The following is a 16823-nucleotide window of genomic DNA, read 5'->3' on the forward strand; positions in this document are numbered from 1 at the left end:
AGAGTCCTAGGCCTTAGTGGGACCCGGATGGGCAGGGAAGCGGGGGGAGAGCCTCGGGTGGCCGTTCAGCTTCTGAGGAATTGCCGCTGCTTTCCCAGGGCCCGAGTCCCAAGTCGCTTCCTTGCCAGGGCCGCCCCCAGAGGGATGCATTGGTGACTGCACTTCCTCCCATCCTTGGTGGCAGCTGCAGAACTGGGACCCCACCGTCCCTGGGGGGAGGGGGGCTGTTGGGATGCTATCGATGCGGAAACCCCTGGAGCAGTTACAAAACACGTGTATGCCATAAAACTTAGATTCGTCACTGTGATTTTAGCCCCTCAAAGTGCACTGTAGTTCTGTTCTCGAGACGGAAGAACAACTCTCAGTGGTAGTACGTTGTGACTGGGCTGGGGACGGGCTCCAGTTTCCACTTACTCACCTGCGCTGCCAGGAATCTCCGTGACAAACTGTCAGAATTATCCCGACGTAAATCATAACAGAGTGCTTTTCAGGTCATACCAGAATTAGTAATTCATGAATTAAATTCCAATTATAAATAATGAATAGGCTCTTGTAGTATTTGGTAATCCACTTAATGAGAGGAGAGCATCATGTAAACATATAAAAATATTAAAACATACTGCTGATTTGACACAATATTGGTAAAGATAATAATATGCCATTACTTTGAGGACATCGATGACAAACTGGGGAATGAAGATGATTAAAAGAGCATTTATGTTGTTAAAATGTCACTAGTCACTGAGGAAATTTGAAATGCTACAAATCCTAAAGTCAAGTGAAGAAGAATGTTCCAAAATTTGACAATTCTAAAACTTGCATGACATTTTCAAAAGTACATATCAGTAGTGGAAAAACCATTTTTAATTATTCTAGAGTAAGATTATGTAACTCCATAGAGAGAGATTTTCAAAAAGTCATTCTCATATGAAGAAGTATTATCAAAAACTACACCATCAAAACAACGTAGGAAAAATGTACTGTGAAGATAGTGTCAGGCACTCTGATCCTTTCTCGGCTGTGTGGTGAAAGTCCAACTGATGTCAACTTAGCCATTCTGGGGGTCTATGTTGTAGGTGAGGAACCCAAACAATATGAAGCTGGGGACATATTTACGTATTGTTCTTCTCCCCTCTCTCCAGGAGGTGAGAGCCCTTAGATGTCCTTGTGAAATGTAAGCACAGAGCAAAACAGAGGGGAGTCTGTGTGTCTGTCTAGTAACTTGTAAGATTTGTCCTTTGTCCAAGGTCCCAGTAAAATTTGTTCAGAAATCTCTAACCATGCAGAAATATGAAAATACTTTCTCTGCAAGTCTGGTTGCTGGGCATGACTCACCAAAGAACAAGCTGGCAAGTGGCAAATGGGGAAAAGCTGAAACAGACTTCAGGGCCGGGAGAAGGTGAGGCTGTGTGTTACCGGCCAGAACGCATCTCATCCCACTTTCCGGTCCTTAACAGCTTCCGTGAGATGTAACTCACGCTCAGTATAGTTTACCCGTGTCAAGTGTACAATTCAACAGCTTTTAGTGTGTTCACAGACTTGTGCCACCATCACCACAATCCATTTTGGAAGATTATCATCACCCAAAAAGGCCGCCTGCCCCCATTCGCAGTCCCCCCACAGCCCTCCCTGAATCTACAGAGTCGTCAGCTCTGGACATCTCTTCTAAATGGGATTGTATAATACGCTGCGATGTATCGCCTCCGTGACCCTGAGCATCATGTCTTCACGGCTCGTCCATGTTGCTGCAGGTGTCAGCCCTTCATTTCTTTCTATAGCCAAAGGATATTCTGATTGGATATACTGTATTCAAGGTGTCCGTAACTTGGTGGAGATGGGGTGTTTCTAGGTTTTGCTGCTGTGACTAATGCTGCTGAGAGCATTCCAGTGCAAGTTTTTTGTGTGTGGGTATAGCTTTTTTCTTGGGTGCATACACAGAGGGGGAGTTTCTGGGTCCCGTGATGACTCTGTTTAGTGCTTTGAGGAATTGCCAAACTGCATCCCCCAGCAGCTATGGATGAGGCTCCCATTCTCTGCACAGCCTCACTAATGCTCGTTAATAGCTCTTTTTTTGAATATAGCTATTCTGATGTGTGTGAAGTGGTACCACATTGTGGTTTCAGTTTGCATTTGGAGTATATTATTTTATGTGCAGTTGAGAAGAATTTGTTTTTTGCTGTTAGGCACAGCGTTCCACAGATGGTTTTTAGGTCCAATTTTTTAGTAGTGTTGTTCAAGGTTTCTGTTTCCTTATTGAGCTTAATCTTAGTTGTTTTATCCTTATTGAAAGTGGGGCTATTGAAATCTCCAACTATTGTTGAATTATCTCTTTCTTCCTTCAATTCTGTCACTTTTTTGCTTCTTGTAGTTTGGAATTCTGTTGTTAGGTGCAGATATGTAATGGTCATGTCTTCCTGAGGGAAGACCCTTTTTTATTATAAAATGTCCCTCTTTATCACTAGAATTTTGTTTTGTTTTAAAATCATTTTGGCTGACATTCTGGTCCTTAGGGTGGCTGTTTGCTTGGTGGTTGTTCCTTTCAACCTACTTGTACCTTTGAATCCAAAGTTTGTTTCCTGTAGATAGCATGTAGATAGCATGGTAACCTCTATCTTTCAACTAGATTATTTGATCCATTCACATTTAGTGTAATGATTGAGACAGTCTGGATTTATGTCTGCAGTTTTAATTTTTGTTTAGTATACTTCTCATGTCTGTTTCATTTCTCTCTTTCTTTACTGCTTTCTTTTGCCGTAAGTATTTTCTAGTGTAACATTTTTCACTCCTTATTTTTTCACTGTATTTTCACCCTAGATTTTTCCAGTCTTATTGAGGATAATTGGATAATTGACATGTAACACTATGTAAGTTTAAGGTGTACAGCATAATGGTTTGATGTGTCTAAATTTTGTGAAGTGACCACAACAGGCTTAGCTAACATCCATCTTCTCATATAGACACAATAGAAAGAAAAGAAAAAAACCTTCTGCTTGTGAAGAGAACTCTTAGTTTCTACTCTCTTAACAAGTTTCCCAGGTGTCCTCACTATATTTTTAAAGTATTTTCTTAGTGATTGCTCTGGGGCTCACAGTGTACTTCTCAATCAATCAGAATCTGCATAGGTCTACACTAAATTACTTCCACTAAGTGATGGAAATCTTTTGTATAGCTCTATACCCTCTCCTCTTTTTCTTTTTGTGCTATTATTGTTCTACTTATTACCTCTCTACCTGTAGCAAACACGAGAATTATCTGTTCTAATTATTACCTTATATAATTTTGGATCTTTTGAAGAACCTGAGACTATAAAGTGAGGAAGGGAGGGAAGAGGAGAAGGAGAAGGGAGGAAGGGAAATCAGAAAATGGGGGCATTTGTGAACTTCCACTTTCCAGCTCTGCAGAGAACAGAGCCCACCTTCCTTTGCTTCCGCGGGCCCACAGTGAAGCCCGTGGGCAGCCCTTTCCTGGACCAGCTCACCTGTTCACGGGCACATGCGGTGTGTCTGAGTTGACTCGGGCACTCCCAGGTTGGTCTTGCACTTTGTTGAGCTGGCTATACGTGGGGCACTGACTCCAGGTGGATCTCGGTGGATTTGGGGGACAATCATTCACAGCTGTGGGTGATCTCTCAAGAGACCAGAAGCGTGCAAGGTGACCATCCCAAGGATGACCTGCTGGGTGTGCTGTGGAGCCTCGTGGCTGGAGGCAGGGTTGGATGGCAGATGCTGCGAGGCCCTGGCTTCTGGATGGGCCTACCTGGTTTCCTGCACCCCAGCCCTCCTTCCCGCAGAAAGAAATGTCAACCCCTGGCTAACCCGTGAAGTTCTGTAACGTAATTCTCTCAAAAACGGGAGCTTCTCTTTGCTTGTGCCTTGTGCCGGGGGAGAAGGGCTCTGGTGTATAGTCAAGATAAAGCAGAGTAAAGGAACATCTGAATGGCTTCGCTGGCCCCCACCCCCCGTTACCATGAAACCAAATAACTATTTCGTGAAATTTAGCTGTTTCTTAGAAAGTGACCAAAATATTCTGAGCTTTAAGTGCTAAGTCAGCAGAGGTGTTGAAATAAGCCTCAGGAGAAACAACTGGCCTAGTTTTTCCCATGAAAATACGTGTTTTAGGTGAAATAGCAAATTGACATGATGAATGTGAGTGGCTGGTCATGGGAGGTGGAAGAGGTCCCACTGGGAACAGTGTCCCAGACCCCGCGGGCCTCCAGCTCTTCCCACGGTGCGCTGCTCTGGACCTTGCCTCTCCCACCACTGTGGGTGCTGGCCCCCGGCCTGCTGTTTCCACCCTGGGCTGTAGAGCTCCAGGGCACTGGCTCAGGCCGTCTATGGGGATGTGGAGGGGAGACTGGAGCCCCATCCGTTCTTCCTTTAACATCTAATCAAGTTGTGAGATTTAAAACTAAGAATTCTCCTTTGCCACTTTGGGGGAAGTGCCTCCAGTTCCAACCTTCTAGGACCTCCCGAGCGACTGCTTCTGTCGTGCACATGAAGCCGCTAGCCTCGGCTGAGGTGGTGGTTGGCGTGCCGCCTACACGGTGTAACCACCTGGCAAGGGAAAACACCACTTTGTAGAGAAGACCAGTGGGATGGCTGCTGCTCCAGACAGAGGGTGGGGGCTCCTCGGGGGACAGGTGCTGTTGTGCTCAAAGTTAGAGTGATTACTGAAATTTAAAAAAAATATGCCTAAAACGACTTGCTTTTCTATTCATATTTAGGTATTTAAAGAACTCTGTCTTCATGATATGCTCAGTGATGGCAACAAGCAAAATAACATCATTTACGGAGCTCACGTGTTCAAGTTATGTCCCTGGGAGCAGGGGCAGGAGAACTAGAGCTCTTCCCATTTCTTAAAAAAAAAAAAATACCATGGGAGTATAAAAATATTTGGCAGCCTATGTCCTAAGAAACAGCAGATACATTTTAAATGTTTTTCATAGGAAGAAAACAAGTTGAGGGCTCAAAAAACCTGGAAATAGTGTTTGGCAAACTTTATAGGAACAAGAGTTGATCCATTGTGGCAAGCAAGGGTGGACGGAAGAGGAGCCCCAGGGCAGGTGTGGAGGGAAGTCTGGGTGTGGCTGGAGGAGGAGCACAGGGCGGGGGCGGGGGGGGGGCCGCGGCAGGAGAGGACACGGCCTGTGGGGGCGCTGAGCCCTGTGCGGTGAGTCAGGGCCTTCCTGGGTGAGGGACGGGTGAGCTGTTTGGTCCTCTGTGCTGCTGGCATCAGAGCCACCCTGACCTGGCGGGCCACGGGATGCTGTGCCCTCACCTGCAGGACTTGCTTCGGGACCTGGAGTGCGGCAGTGCCCTCCAGCCCGGTTCTGAGAATGCTGGGCACGGGGCGGGGAGTGGGATACTCCATGCTATGCATTTGGGAGCTTAACCAGCTATCTTTGGGGGTGACGTCTGCTCCCCAACCCGAGTGACTCGAATTCTCGGGGAGTTATTTCTGCACTGAAAAAGAGTGACATCTTCAGTCTTGTGAAATCCGTTAATATCTCACTCTTACTGCCGGCCTGCTGGTGAGATCGAATACAAAGCTTTCCCCAGGTCCAAGCGCCAGGACCTCTGCCGCTCTCGCAGGCGGGCGCGAAATGCAGTCTGTCCCCAGGTTTACTCATGGTAATAGGACATCTACATGCACCTTTCTTCCAGAGACTCACTCCTCTCTAATCGTGTGGGCTCTCAGATGCACTAGAAATATAGGCCACCCCAGGAGAATGCAGACCAGAGTAGGAAACTTTGCAGAAAATGATCTTGCTATTTCTTTCTAGAGTGGCTGAATTTTCCACTGTGGCTTGGCTTCTGTGGTTTCAGAAGTAATGTGTGTGCTGCGCCTGTGCTCTTACGTAATAGCAGCCCCAAGGCCAAGGCCCCCGTCCCTGTTCAGCCACGCTCCTGCGCGGGGAGCCGAGCTACAGGACGGGGCGTGGGCATGCTTGCCCAGACGGAGTGTTCTCTCCACACCAGAGGTTCAGAGACTTGACAATGGAAAATGTATTTGCAATGGAGGTTCATTAATTAATAGTCTTGATGAGTGTCCAGATTTTTAATGTTTTTCTTCAGTGACTTAGGACATTTCATGAATTCAGGCTCCTTGTGCTCTGTGTCAATTATTGCCTGACATTCTCTCTGTGCGGCATGGCTGTCGGGAGACCACAGCATTCAGCATCCGAGTGCAACCCTTGCCAGCTGTTGCTGGGCTGACAGCCTCTGGAGTCATGCTTATAGGCCCTAGAGAATGGTGGGGCCAGCAGAGAGGGCAGCCTGGGGTGCTGAATGGCCTTGTGGAGCAGATTCCCTGTCTCCCAAAGTTCTCCTGTGCGAAGTCACAGAGGTTTTTGTTTTTTGAGAGACGGAGACAATGAGGGCCCTAAGGGAGAGGCAGGGGAGAGGGACAGAGGGAGACAGACAGGATCCCAAGCAGACTCCGTGCCCAGTGCAGAGCCTGATGCAGAAATCGAACCTACAACCCTGAGATCATGACCTGAGTCCAATTCAAGAGCCTGACACTTAACCAACAGAGCCACCCAGGTGCCCCAAATCACAGAGGTTTAGAAGCTGACTCTTTCAGTAGCCATTATAACTTCCACCCCAGATAACATAAATTTTCATTTTATGAGAATCACGTGTGTCCCCACATATTCTTTAAAAGTCACATTCAGGGCGCCTGGGTGGCTCAGTGGGTTAAAGCCTCTGCCTTTGGCTTAGGTCATGATCTCAGGGTCCTGGGATCGAGTCCCGCATCGGGCTCTCTGCTCTGCGGGGAGCCTGCTTCCTCCTCTCTCTCTACCTGCCTCTTTGCCTACTTGTGATCTCTGGCTGTGAAATAAATAAATAAAATCTTAAAAAAAAAGTCACATTCATTCATTTATTCATACTTTCAATACCATGAGATGGCTGTCCTGTGCTACCTATTTTATAAAAATAAATCCATCTATTAAGTTTTTTTTTGTTGTTGTTATTTGCTTTGCTCCTAAGGGTGATGAATAGAAACAGATTCCAGTAGAATGTTTCTTATTCATGGGGGGTCAATCAAATACAAGTTTTCCTGAATTACTTGAAGAGATAAAAATATCACGTTGGTGGGGAATAATAAAAATAAGGTGGGGGTGGTAAGGGATAGCAATAACCATCCACTAAAGATTACATTTTGGTGTTTCTTTTCCCACATCACTGGAAATGGTTCTTGTTTACCAAAAATGATAATCATACTAAGAAACTGAGTGGGACTTTTTCTTTTGTTATAAAAAAGTTAACATACTCTTAATGCCATGATCCAGGTCAAAGAGATGTACTGGAAAGTCACAGCAAACACTGTAGTAAATTAGCATTAAAACAACATTAGAGATATTTCACCTAATAGACCCCTATTTGCACTAAAATACAAACTGTGTATGATTAGGTGTGATAGGTTTGCAGGACTCATTCATACAGGACGTACACAAAGCCTCACACCTATGCTGGAAAGGACACGGGAATCCCCAAATACGCAGATTCATCCCATGTTTGGATAAGAAGATTTGCTGATGTAAATACATTAATTCTTGAAGGGTCTATACACACAGTGTAATTTCTTTAGATTCTCAAAGGGCTTTAAAACACAGAACCTGACAAAATAATGCTGAATTCCTGTGATGGAAATACATGGACAAGCAGTCCCTGCCACTCAGCCGCCCACTCCCCACCACTCTGCCACCTTGCTTGTTTCCTCTGTAACTCTTACCACCATTTAAATCACTCAGACTGGGGAGTCTGGGTGGCTCAGTGGGTTAAGCTTCTGCCTTTGGCTCAGGGTCCTGGTATCAAGTCCTGCATTGGGCTCCTTGCTCAGCGGGGAGCTTGCTTCTCCCTCTGCCTGCTGCTCCCCCTGTTTGTGCTCTTTATCTCTGACAGATAAACAAACAAAATAAAAAATCTTTAAAAAAAATCACTCAGGACAAGGAAATGGTCAACAAAACTAAAAGGCAACCCACAGAATGGGAGAAGATATTTGCAAATGACACATCAGATAAAGGGCTGGTATCCAAGATCTATAAAGGACTTAACAAACTCAACACCCAAAAACAAATAATCCAGTCAAGAAATGGGCAGAAGACATGAATAGACATTTCTCCAAAGAAGACATCCAGATGGCCAACAGAAATATGAAAAAGTGCTCTGTATCACTTGCCATCAGGGAAATACAAGTCAAAACCACAGTGAGATACCACCTTACACCAGTCAGAATTGCTAAAATTGACAAGTCAGGAAACAACAAATGTTGGAGAGAATGTGGAGAAAGGGGACCTTCTTACACTGCTGGTGGGAATATACAAGCTGGGGCAGCCACTCTGGAAAACAGCATGGAGGTTCCTCAAGACATTAAAAATAGAGCTACCCTATGACCCACCAATTGCACTACTGGGTATTTACTCCAAAGATACAAAGGTAAAGAAAAGAAGGGACACCTGCACCCCAATGTTCATAGCAGCAATGTCCACAATAGCCAAAGTGTGGAAGGAACCAAGATGTCTTTCAACAGCTGAATGGATAAAGAAGATGTGGTTCATATATACAATGGAATATTACACAGCCATCAGAAAGGATGAATGCCCACCATTTGCATCAACATGGATGGAAGTGGAGGAGATTATGCTGAGTGACATAAGTCAAGCAGAGAAAAACAATTATCATATGGTTTCTTTTAAAAATATTTTATTAATTTATTTGACACAGGGAGCAAGAGATCACAAGTAGGCAGAGAGGCAGGCAGAGAGAGAGGGAGAAGCAAGCTCCCCACTGAGCAGGGAGCCCAATGCAGGGCTCAGTCCCAGGATCCTGGGATCATGACCTGAGCCGAAGGCAGATGCTTAACCTACTGAGCCACCCAGGCACCCCTATCATATGGTTTCACTCATATGTGGAACATAAGGAATAGGGCAGAAAACCACAGGAAAAGGGAGGGAAAACTGAATGGGAAGAAATTGGAGAGGGAGATAAACCATGAGAGACTCTGGATTCTGGGAAACAAAACTGAGGGTTACAGAACAGAAAGGGTGGGGGCATGGGGTGCCCCGGTGATGGGCATTAAGGAGGGCACGTGATGTGATGAGCACATCACATGAGTGTTATACACAACTAATGAACCTTTGACCACTACTTCAAAAACTAACAATGTACTCTATGTTGGCTAATTGAACATAACAACAACAACAAAAATCACTCAGGCTTTTCTGTCTGTTTCCCTCCTAAATAAAGACAATGGCAGGGGTTAAAAGGATATCTTTATATTTCCAGTGTGGTGCAGTATCTGGGACTCAATAGGTATTCAGTAAATAGTTTTGGAAAAATAAACTGAGACAGATTTGGAAGGTCATTTTGTATGCTTAAAAAATGCAGGAAGGTGAAGTGAGAAGTGCTGAGTTAGGGTAATGGATTTAGGAATTTTCAGTAATGTATTTAGTGTTATTACATTGTCCTCATATGTTTTCAAAAGGAAAAAGAATCTCTTAATTTAAACATGAAATGGTCCTTGTGACCTAGACTGTGTTAATTTGGTACAGCATGACTGCTGTCAGATGTGAGGAAAGGGATGAGTTAGTGGATATGGGCAGAGAGAGTGTCAGTGGAAACCATGGACTTCTGGCTCAAAGACTAGGAAATGGAATTCTCAGTGCTCAGAGAGGGGTAGCTGTCTCCCACTTTACTTCTTTTGCACCCAGCCTCTGTGCAGTGCCAGCAGAGGCCCATAGCTGCCTCATCTTTGAGGGAGGAGGGAGAACCCTCTGCTCTGATGGGAGAACATTAGGTCCCATGAAAGTAGAATAAACCTGTATGAAATTTTTTCCCTCTACTTCTGCCCCTGTGGCTTGGCCCTGGGTGTAAGCACAGTCAGAGGGAGTGAGGAGTGATGTGGGTGATGAAAGCTAGAGCTGTCTGGCAGGAGGACTAGAAGGGAACTCAAGGGGCCAAAAAATACTGGGAGATGGCAAAGAGGGAGCATCCCAGAAAATGACCCTATAACATTGTTTATGACTCTTGGGCACCCCTGAGCATGCATGGATCTGACCTTGCATGGCATACCCTAGACATTGAACGCTGATCTTTGGGAGAAGCCACCACCCAGCCCCAAGACTGGCCACTGGGTGCCATATGCATTGGACAGATCTGAATGGCACTGCGAAGGGTTTGAAAATTGATCTGGCTTTGTAAACACACACCATGGAAGGCAGATAGGGACTTGTAGCTGAAATTCAATTAATTGATTGCCTTCCAAAACAAAAAAAGTGAAGCAAGATCCAGCAGGTTATGTTATTCAAGTATCCTGGATACAATCCAAACTTACTGCAGAAAAGAGCCATTAAAATTTTAACTTGTGTGGGAAAGGTGATCAACAGTTGAGATAACACAGCTGATGAAATTATTAGACTAACACTGTAAAGTGGCTCTTGTAATAATGTTCCTTGAGCTGAATGAAGAGATAGAAATCATCAGAAAGAGAAGAAGTCAAGAACTTAGTGGAAATTGGAACTGAAAATTGCAAAAAAGTGAATAAAAGACTCACTGGGTTTAGTAGCAGAACAAAGATGACAGAGGAATGAGTCAGTGAACTTGAAGACTGATCAACAAAATTAGCTAATTTGAACAACAGAGAGAAAAGAGACTGAAAAAAAAAAAAAAAAAGAACAGAGTTAGGCAACTTTGGGATCATACCAAAAAGGTTAACATTTGTACCACTGGAATATCAGAGAGAGATGAGAAAGTGTGTGCATAGAAAAAAATATTTGCTTCTGCATAGCAAAAGAAACTGTCAAATGAAAAGCAACATACTGAATTGGAGAAAATATTTGTAATCCACATTTATCTGATAAAGGGTTATATAAAAATATAGGAGAACTTCTACAACTCAATAGCACCCCCTCCAAACAATTCAATTAAAAATGGTCAGGACCTGAATAGCCGTTTTCCCAAAGAAGATGTACACAGATGAGCAGCAGGTGCATGGAAAACGCTCACCGTCACTGACTGTCAGGGAAATACAGGTCGTCACTGCAACAATGTGCTTCTTATCCACTGGGGGACTAGAATAATGAAGTTAAAAATAATAAATGTTGGTGAAGATATGGAGAAATAGGCACCTTCATACACCACTGGTGGGAATTCAAAATGGTGCAGTTGCTTTGGAAGACAGGCTGGCAATTATTTAGATGCTGAAACACAGAGTTATCATATGATCAGGCAATTCCACTCCCAGGTATATACTCAAGAGAAATGAAAACATATGTTTACACAACAACTTGTACATGGATATTCGTAGCAGCATTATTCATAGTAACCAAAGGTGGAAACATCCCAAATGGCTAATCATGGATGAATGGATACATCCCTAATGTATCCATACAAGGGAATATCATTTGGCTACAAAGAAGAGTGAATGAAATGCTGATTCACGCTATAACTTGGATGAAATTTGGAAACATAAGCTAAGTGTAAAAGCCATTCACAAACTCTACATGCTGTATGATTCCATTCATAGGAAAGTCCAGAAAAGGTAAATCTGTATATAGACAAAGTAGATTAGTGGTTGCTGCTTAGGGGTGGTGTAGCAGATGGTGGGATGGGGATCCGGGGTTGAATGCTAAAGGGCATGGAGTTTCTTTTCAAGGTGATTAAAATATTCTAAAATTGACTGGTGATGGGTGCACACATTTGCAAATGTCCTAAGAACCTATTGAATTGTATTCTTTAAAGATGAATTGAATGACATGTGAATTATTGTCAATATGTATCAATAAAACTGTTAAAAACAAAAAGAAAAAGCATGGAAAGAAATGTACTCTGTAAACACAGATCAAAAGCAAGCTGGAGTGGCTGTATTAGTACTGGACAAAACGGACAGCCGAATAAGGATAATTACCAGAGATAAAGACTGACGTAACATGATGAGTGCAATTCACCAAGAAGACACTCATGACAGAGCTTCAAAACATACAAAACAAAAACTGGGAAGAAAAGAAACTGAAACAAGTAAAAGAAAGATATACAGTAATAGTTGGAAATGTCAACATTCCTGTCTCAGTAATTTGTGGAACTGACAGAAAAAGTAGTAAAGATATGGAAGAACCAAACAATATCATCATTCAATTGGATCTAATTGACATTTGTAAAATATCCCACCCCACAACGGCAGAATAAATATTCGTTTCAAGCACAAAAGGAATAATCACATAAATAAACCAAATCTTAGATTATTAAAAAAAAACTCTTAATGAATTTAATAGAACTGAAATGATATGAATATGTTTCTGACCATAATGATATTAAACTAGAACTTAATAAAAGACATATTAATATTATCACAAGACAATATTCTTGGGGTTTCACAAGAAACTCTAACCTCTTGGAAATTAAACAGTACTTTTCTATAGTCCATAGATAAAGGGGGGCATTTCAAGAGATATTATAAAATACTTTGAGCTCAATGAAAATGAAAATATATTACAAAGCATCCATAAAGGAAGTGCTTAGAAGGAAATTTACTGCCTTCAGAGCTTATATTTAAAAAGAAAGGGCTCAAATCAGTAATCCAAACTTCTACCTTAAGAGACTATAAGAAGGAGAGAAAATAAGTTAAAAGATAACGAAATTCAAAATCAATGAAATTGAGAACAGAAAAAATAGAATCAAAGAAACCAAAAGTTTGTTCTTGAAAATATTGATAAAATTCATTAAGGTCTAGCAAGAAAAAAGAAGACACAAATTGTTAATAAAATGAATAAAATATAGGATGTCACTGTAGACCCTATATACAGTAAAAGAATAATAAAGAACTACAACAAACAACACTATACACATAACATTGATAACTTAAATGGACAAATTCCTTAAAAGACACAAACATCAAAATTCACTTACGAAGGAACACATGACTTACGTGATCCTAAGTCTGTTAGAGAAAATAAGTTTGTAGCTAAAAACCTTTCAAAAAACAAAACTCCAGATCCAGATGGTTTTGATGGTAAATTCTCCCAAGCAATTAAAGAAGAAATATAAATCCTCTCAATAAAACAAAAATTCTCAGCAAACCAGGAATAGAAGGAAACGTTCTCAATCTGATAGAGAACATCAACAAAACCCCACAGCTCACATGATGGTATAGAAGTGAACTCTTTCCTTCCGAGATCAGGAGCAAGAAAAGGACTGTCCATGTGCATCACTCCACTTATTATTGTACTGGAGACGGCAGCCAAAGCAATAAAGCAAGACAAAGAAATAGAACCTACACACTTTGGAAATAAGAGACACCGTTGTCCCCACCCAAGACTGCATGATTTTCCAGGTATAAAATCCTTGGGCTTGGGGTTTTACACAGCTGGTCTTCTCCAACTTCTCTGGCTCTTTGCCCCAATCTGTGTGTTGAGCTCTGGGACAAAGAGCCCTGGCCTCTGCACCGAGGTCAGGGGCAGAAGAGCTGACCCAGGTTTCAGTCTGTCCTCGTGGTGTGCTGGCTCATGACAGTGTCCAGCTGTCTTTGATCTTCCCCATTTTATATCCATTTTTGTTCCTGTCTGTCCTATGGATTTCAAACTCCAGTAGCAGATAGGGAAGAAATGAACTTACAGACTGAGTATATAGATATCCTTCTGGTTTTACTTCTCTGCTTGAACCTGGATGCAGTTATCTAACCTCTCCATCTGATCATCTCAAAAATGAGGACAATTGTACCTATTTCATCAGTTCATGTATATTAAATTGAGATAACATGTTCAAAGTCTGTGTTTCTTATGTGAGACTGTTGGATGATTCTTTGCTTTCATTATATACATATTATTTTAGGAAAAAAATGGAATTAGTAAACTGTTTTATTTCTTTGTGCTTCTTCCCCAAAGGCAAATGACATATATACTGTGTGTTGTATATATGAGGTTAGAGTGTTTATGAAATTCCTGTGGAAATTCCCTTTGTTTCTAGAAATATTCTGGTTTGTTATCTTTCTAGTAGAGAAAAGAAAGGAATCTATGTTTCTTTCTTCCTTCTTCTTTCCCCTTCCTTTTCTTTTTCCTTTCCTTCCCTTTCCTTTCCTCTTCTAACACAGTAAGAAGGATATTTAAAGTCCCCACTGAACATTTGCCCAAAGAGAGAAGAGAATTACATTTGGGTGGCAGCATTGGTCCATCATTTCTGTACAGTGGGACTTATTTAAAGGGGTCGACTCCCTCCCCGTCCCTCTTCATGAGCAAGTCACCTATTCAGTATAGAGACTCCAGTTGTGGGCAGGACACCTCCATTGCCCACCCCTGAAACCACGTGAGCCATGCCAGGGGCTGGATGGGGGTTGGGCTATGGGGGCAGCGAAATGGTCCCACTTTCAACACAGGGCTGGAGGCAAAGCAATGACACTGGACAAGGATGAACACTGCATCCTATGGGGACAGTGGGAGGGCAGGATGACCTGGCTGGATGCTGTCTCTCAGTGCAGTCCGGTCGATCTCAACTAGACTTGGTCCAGGTTGGTGAGGCAGCCTTGAAAACCTCTGCTTTTGTCAACTCTCTGAGGCAATTTCAGAAGGGAAGGAGAAAGTCAATGACTCAGAATTAGGACCTGTTTCCCTGCCCTCCCTCACCTGGCGTTTACCAAGAGCACTTTTCTCTGCTCTTTTAAAGTGGAATAATTGAGACAAATATTTCATAAATCCTAGTTAATAGATCTCTTAAAGTTTTGAATAGTTTTTGTCCAAATGGCAGTAATCCTTCCTTGGACCTTAATTAGGTTTAAAGAATTCATTTAATAAAATTAAAAGTAACTATTCTAGAAATCAAGTTGATTCTCCAACTTTGGAAAACATGTTCTCTAGCTGAGTGACCACGTGTGCAGACAGACGGGGAGAACGGATCTGGTGGGAAAACTGGCCGCTGGGTCCATCGGCTTTCTTCTCTAAAATGAAACCTCAGCCCTTGATCGAAAAAGCAGTTGCATTTTGATTTCTCCTTTAAAGGATCCGGACACTCGGGCACCTTGTGTCAGGGCTAGAGGGAGACCAGGCAGCTGCCCTCGGGCCTGGGCCCGGCCTGCGGGCTAGGCGGCGGGGGGCCTTCCTTCAGCTCTTCTCCTGCAGGGCCCTGTGGCCTGGTTCCTCATGGTGCAGCTGTCTGGCCGCATGATCGTCCCAGGGATTTCCAGACAGACCTGCCGTTCCTCTACGCCCTTGCCCTGTGACAGAGGAAAGAGCATGACCTACATAGAGGGCAGATTTTGAATCGAAATCCAGTTCTGATGTGCACTAGGTATCTCAGGGGCCATTACACAACCCCTCTCGAAGCCTGGGCTTCTGCATCTGTAAGACGGAGACAGCACCTGCTTTGCATAAAGTTTGTGAGCATTAAACAGAAAAGCGACTCCCAGGACGCAGCAGGGTCTCAGTATTCATTCACCGTCCTCCTCCTCCTCCTCCTCGCCTCTGTGGCTTCTAACGTGTCTCTCATGCTCAGGGGCACAAGCTCTTGCCCCAGCCTACGGTTCCTAAGCCACACGTGAGGACAGTAATGATCTGGGGGATCACAAACACGAAGCCAGGGGCTCCACAGGCTCCGCCTTTCAGGGACCAGATGCAGTGTAGAAGTAGACCAACGCTGCAAGTGCTTTATTCACTATGTGCCCGGGAGGACCTGGCTTCTGATCCCAGTGTCATGGCTTCCTGGTCCTGAAATCTGGGGCACAGGTTTCTCTGCTCTCGCTTTCTCTTTCCTGATCCACAGCATTTCCTCGTCGGTGTAGGGGAGAAAGAGCAGCTAAGCCATGCAGAGTGCCCAGCACACAACAGGCCCCCACACATGCTGGCAAGACTTACCAACGTCCTCTTTGTGACGTCACCTGGGGACTGGAACCCTCTCCCGTAGCGAAGGCCAGGAAGGAAGAAAGTGACCCCAGCGTTTACACAGCTGTAGAGCCATGGAGACCCATGTCTAGAGGATGGTTGAGGATGGTTGGAAGAGTTTAGAACCTTTTTAAGGTCATTTCTCTGTAGGGAAAACTTTGCTGACCTTTGGAGTTTTCCAAATCTGTTCCTTAAGATAAGCGAGCCCCATCAGTCAGGGTAGGGCTGGATTCTGCCACGGTGACAAGTAGCCCCACTTCTTACCCAGGCCATGTGTCCGTCCCAGGGCTGCCCCCTGCTGCCCTCCTTCCTAGTCTCTCCGGAACAAGAGAGAATGGAAAGGCCTGGCCAGACTGCGACTTGCTTCCTCTGGTCTCATTGTATTACCCAAAGCAGGTCGTGGGGCAGCTCCTGCCTAACTCAGGGGGTGGTGATGTGCGGAGGACGGCAATCTACTCCAGCTGTGCTCAGAAGGCAAAGAGATAGAAACACGGACACACACCAACTATTAGCACTCAGACTTAAGAGAAATGCCAGGCACTGGAACCCACCAGTCGTGCCCACTGATAGAATGGCACTGGTGTTCAGTGAAAGCCTCAGTGCTGGGACGTCAGACCAGATGGTACTTTCTGATTCCCAGAAGAAATTCAGGACAAAACTTGCCATTTTATGGTTGAATTTAAAGTGACTTTTGGAATACCTTCTCCTAGGAATCCATAAGGAAATCAAGATCTAGACTTGGAGCCAGAAGCGATCTTATCTGTAAATGAAAACTGGAATGTAATTGCTCCTAACAGCGATTCAGCGTTTAATACGTAGTTTGTGCCTCTGAGATGCTGGTAACATAACGTTTAAGGAAGCGACAACAGCTTCATATAGACCGTAGGGCCATTCAGAGCATCAGCAAACACTTTTTTTTTTTTTTGGTGACAACTTTCATGTCAACAGATCTGTTATT

The sequence above is a fragment of the Lontra canadensis genome, unplaced genomic scaffold, assembly GCF_010015895.1.
Source record: "Lontra canadensis isolate GAN:19392208 unplaced genomic scaffold, GSC_riverotter_1.0 scaffold97, whole genome shotgun sequence".
NCBI lineage: Eukaryota > Metazoa > Chordata > Mammalia > Carnivora > Mustelidae > Lontra > Lontra canadensis.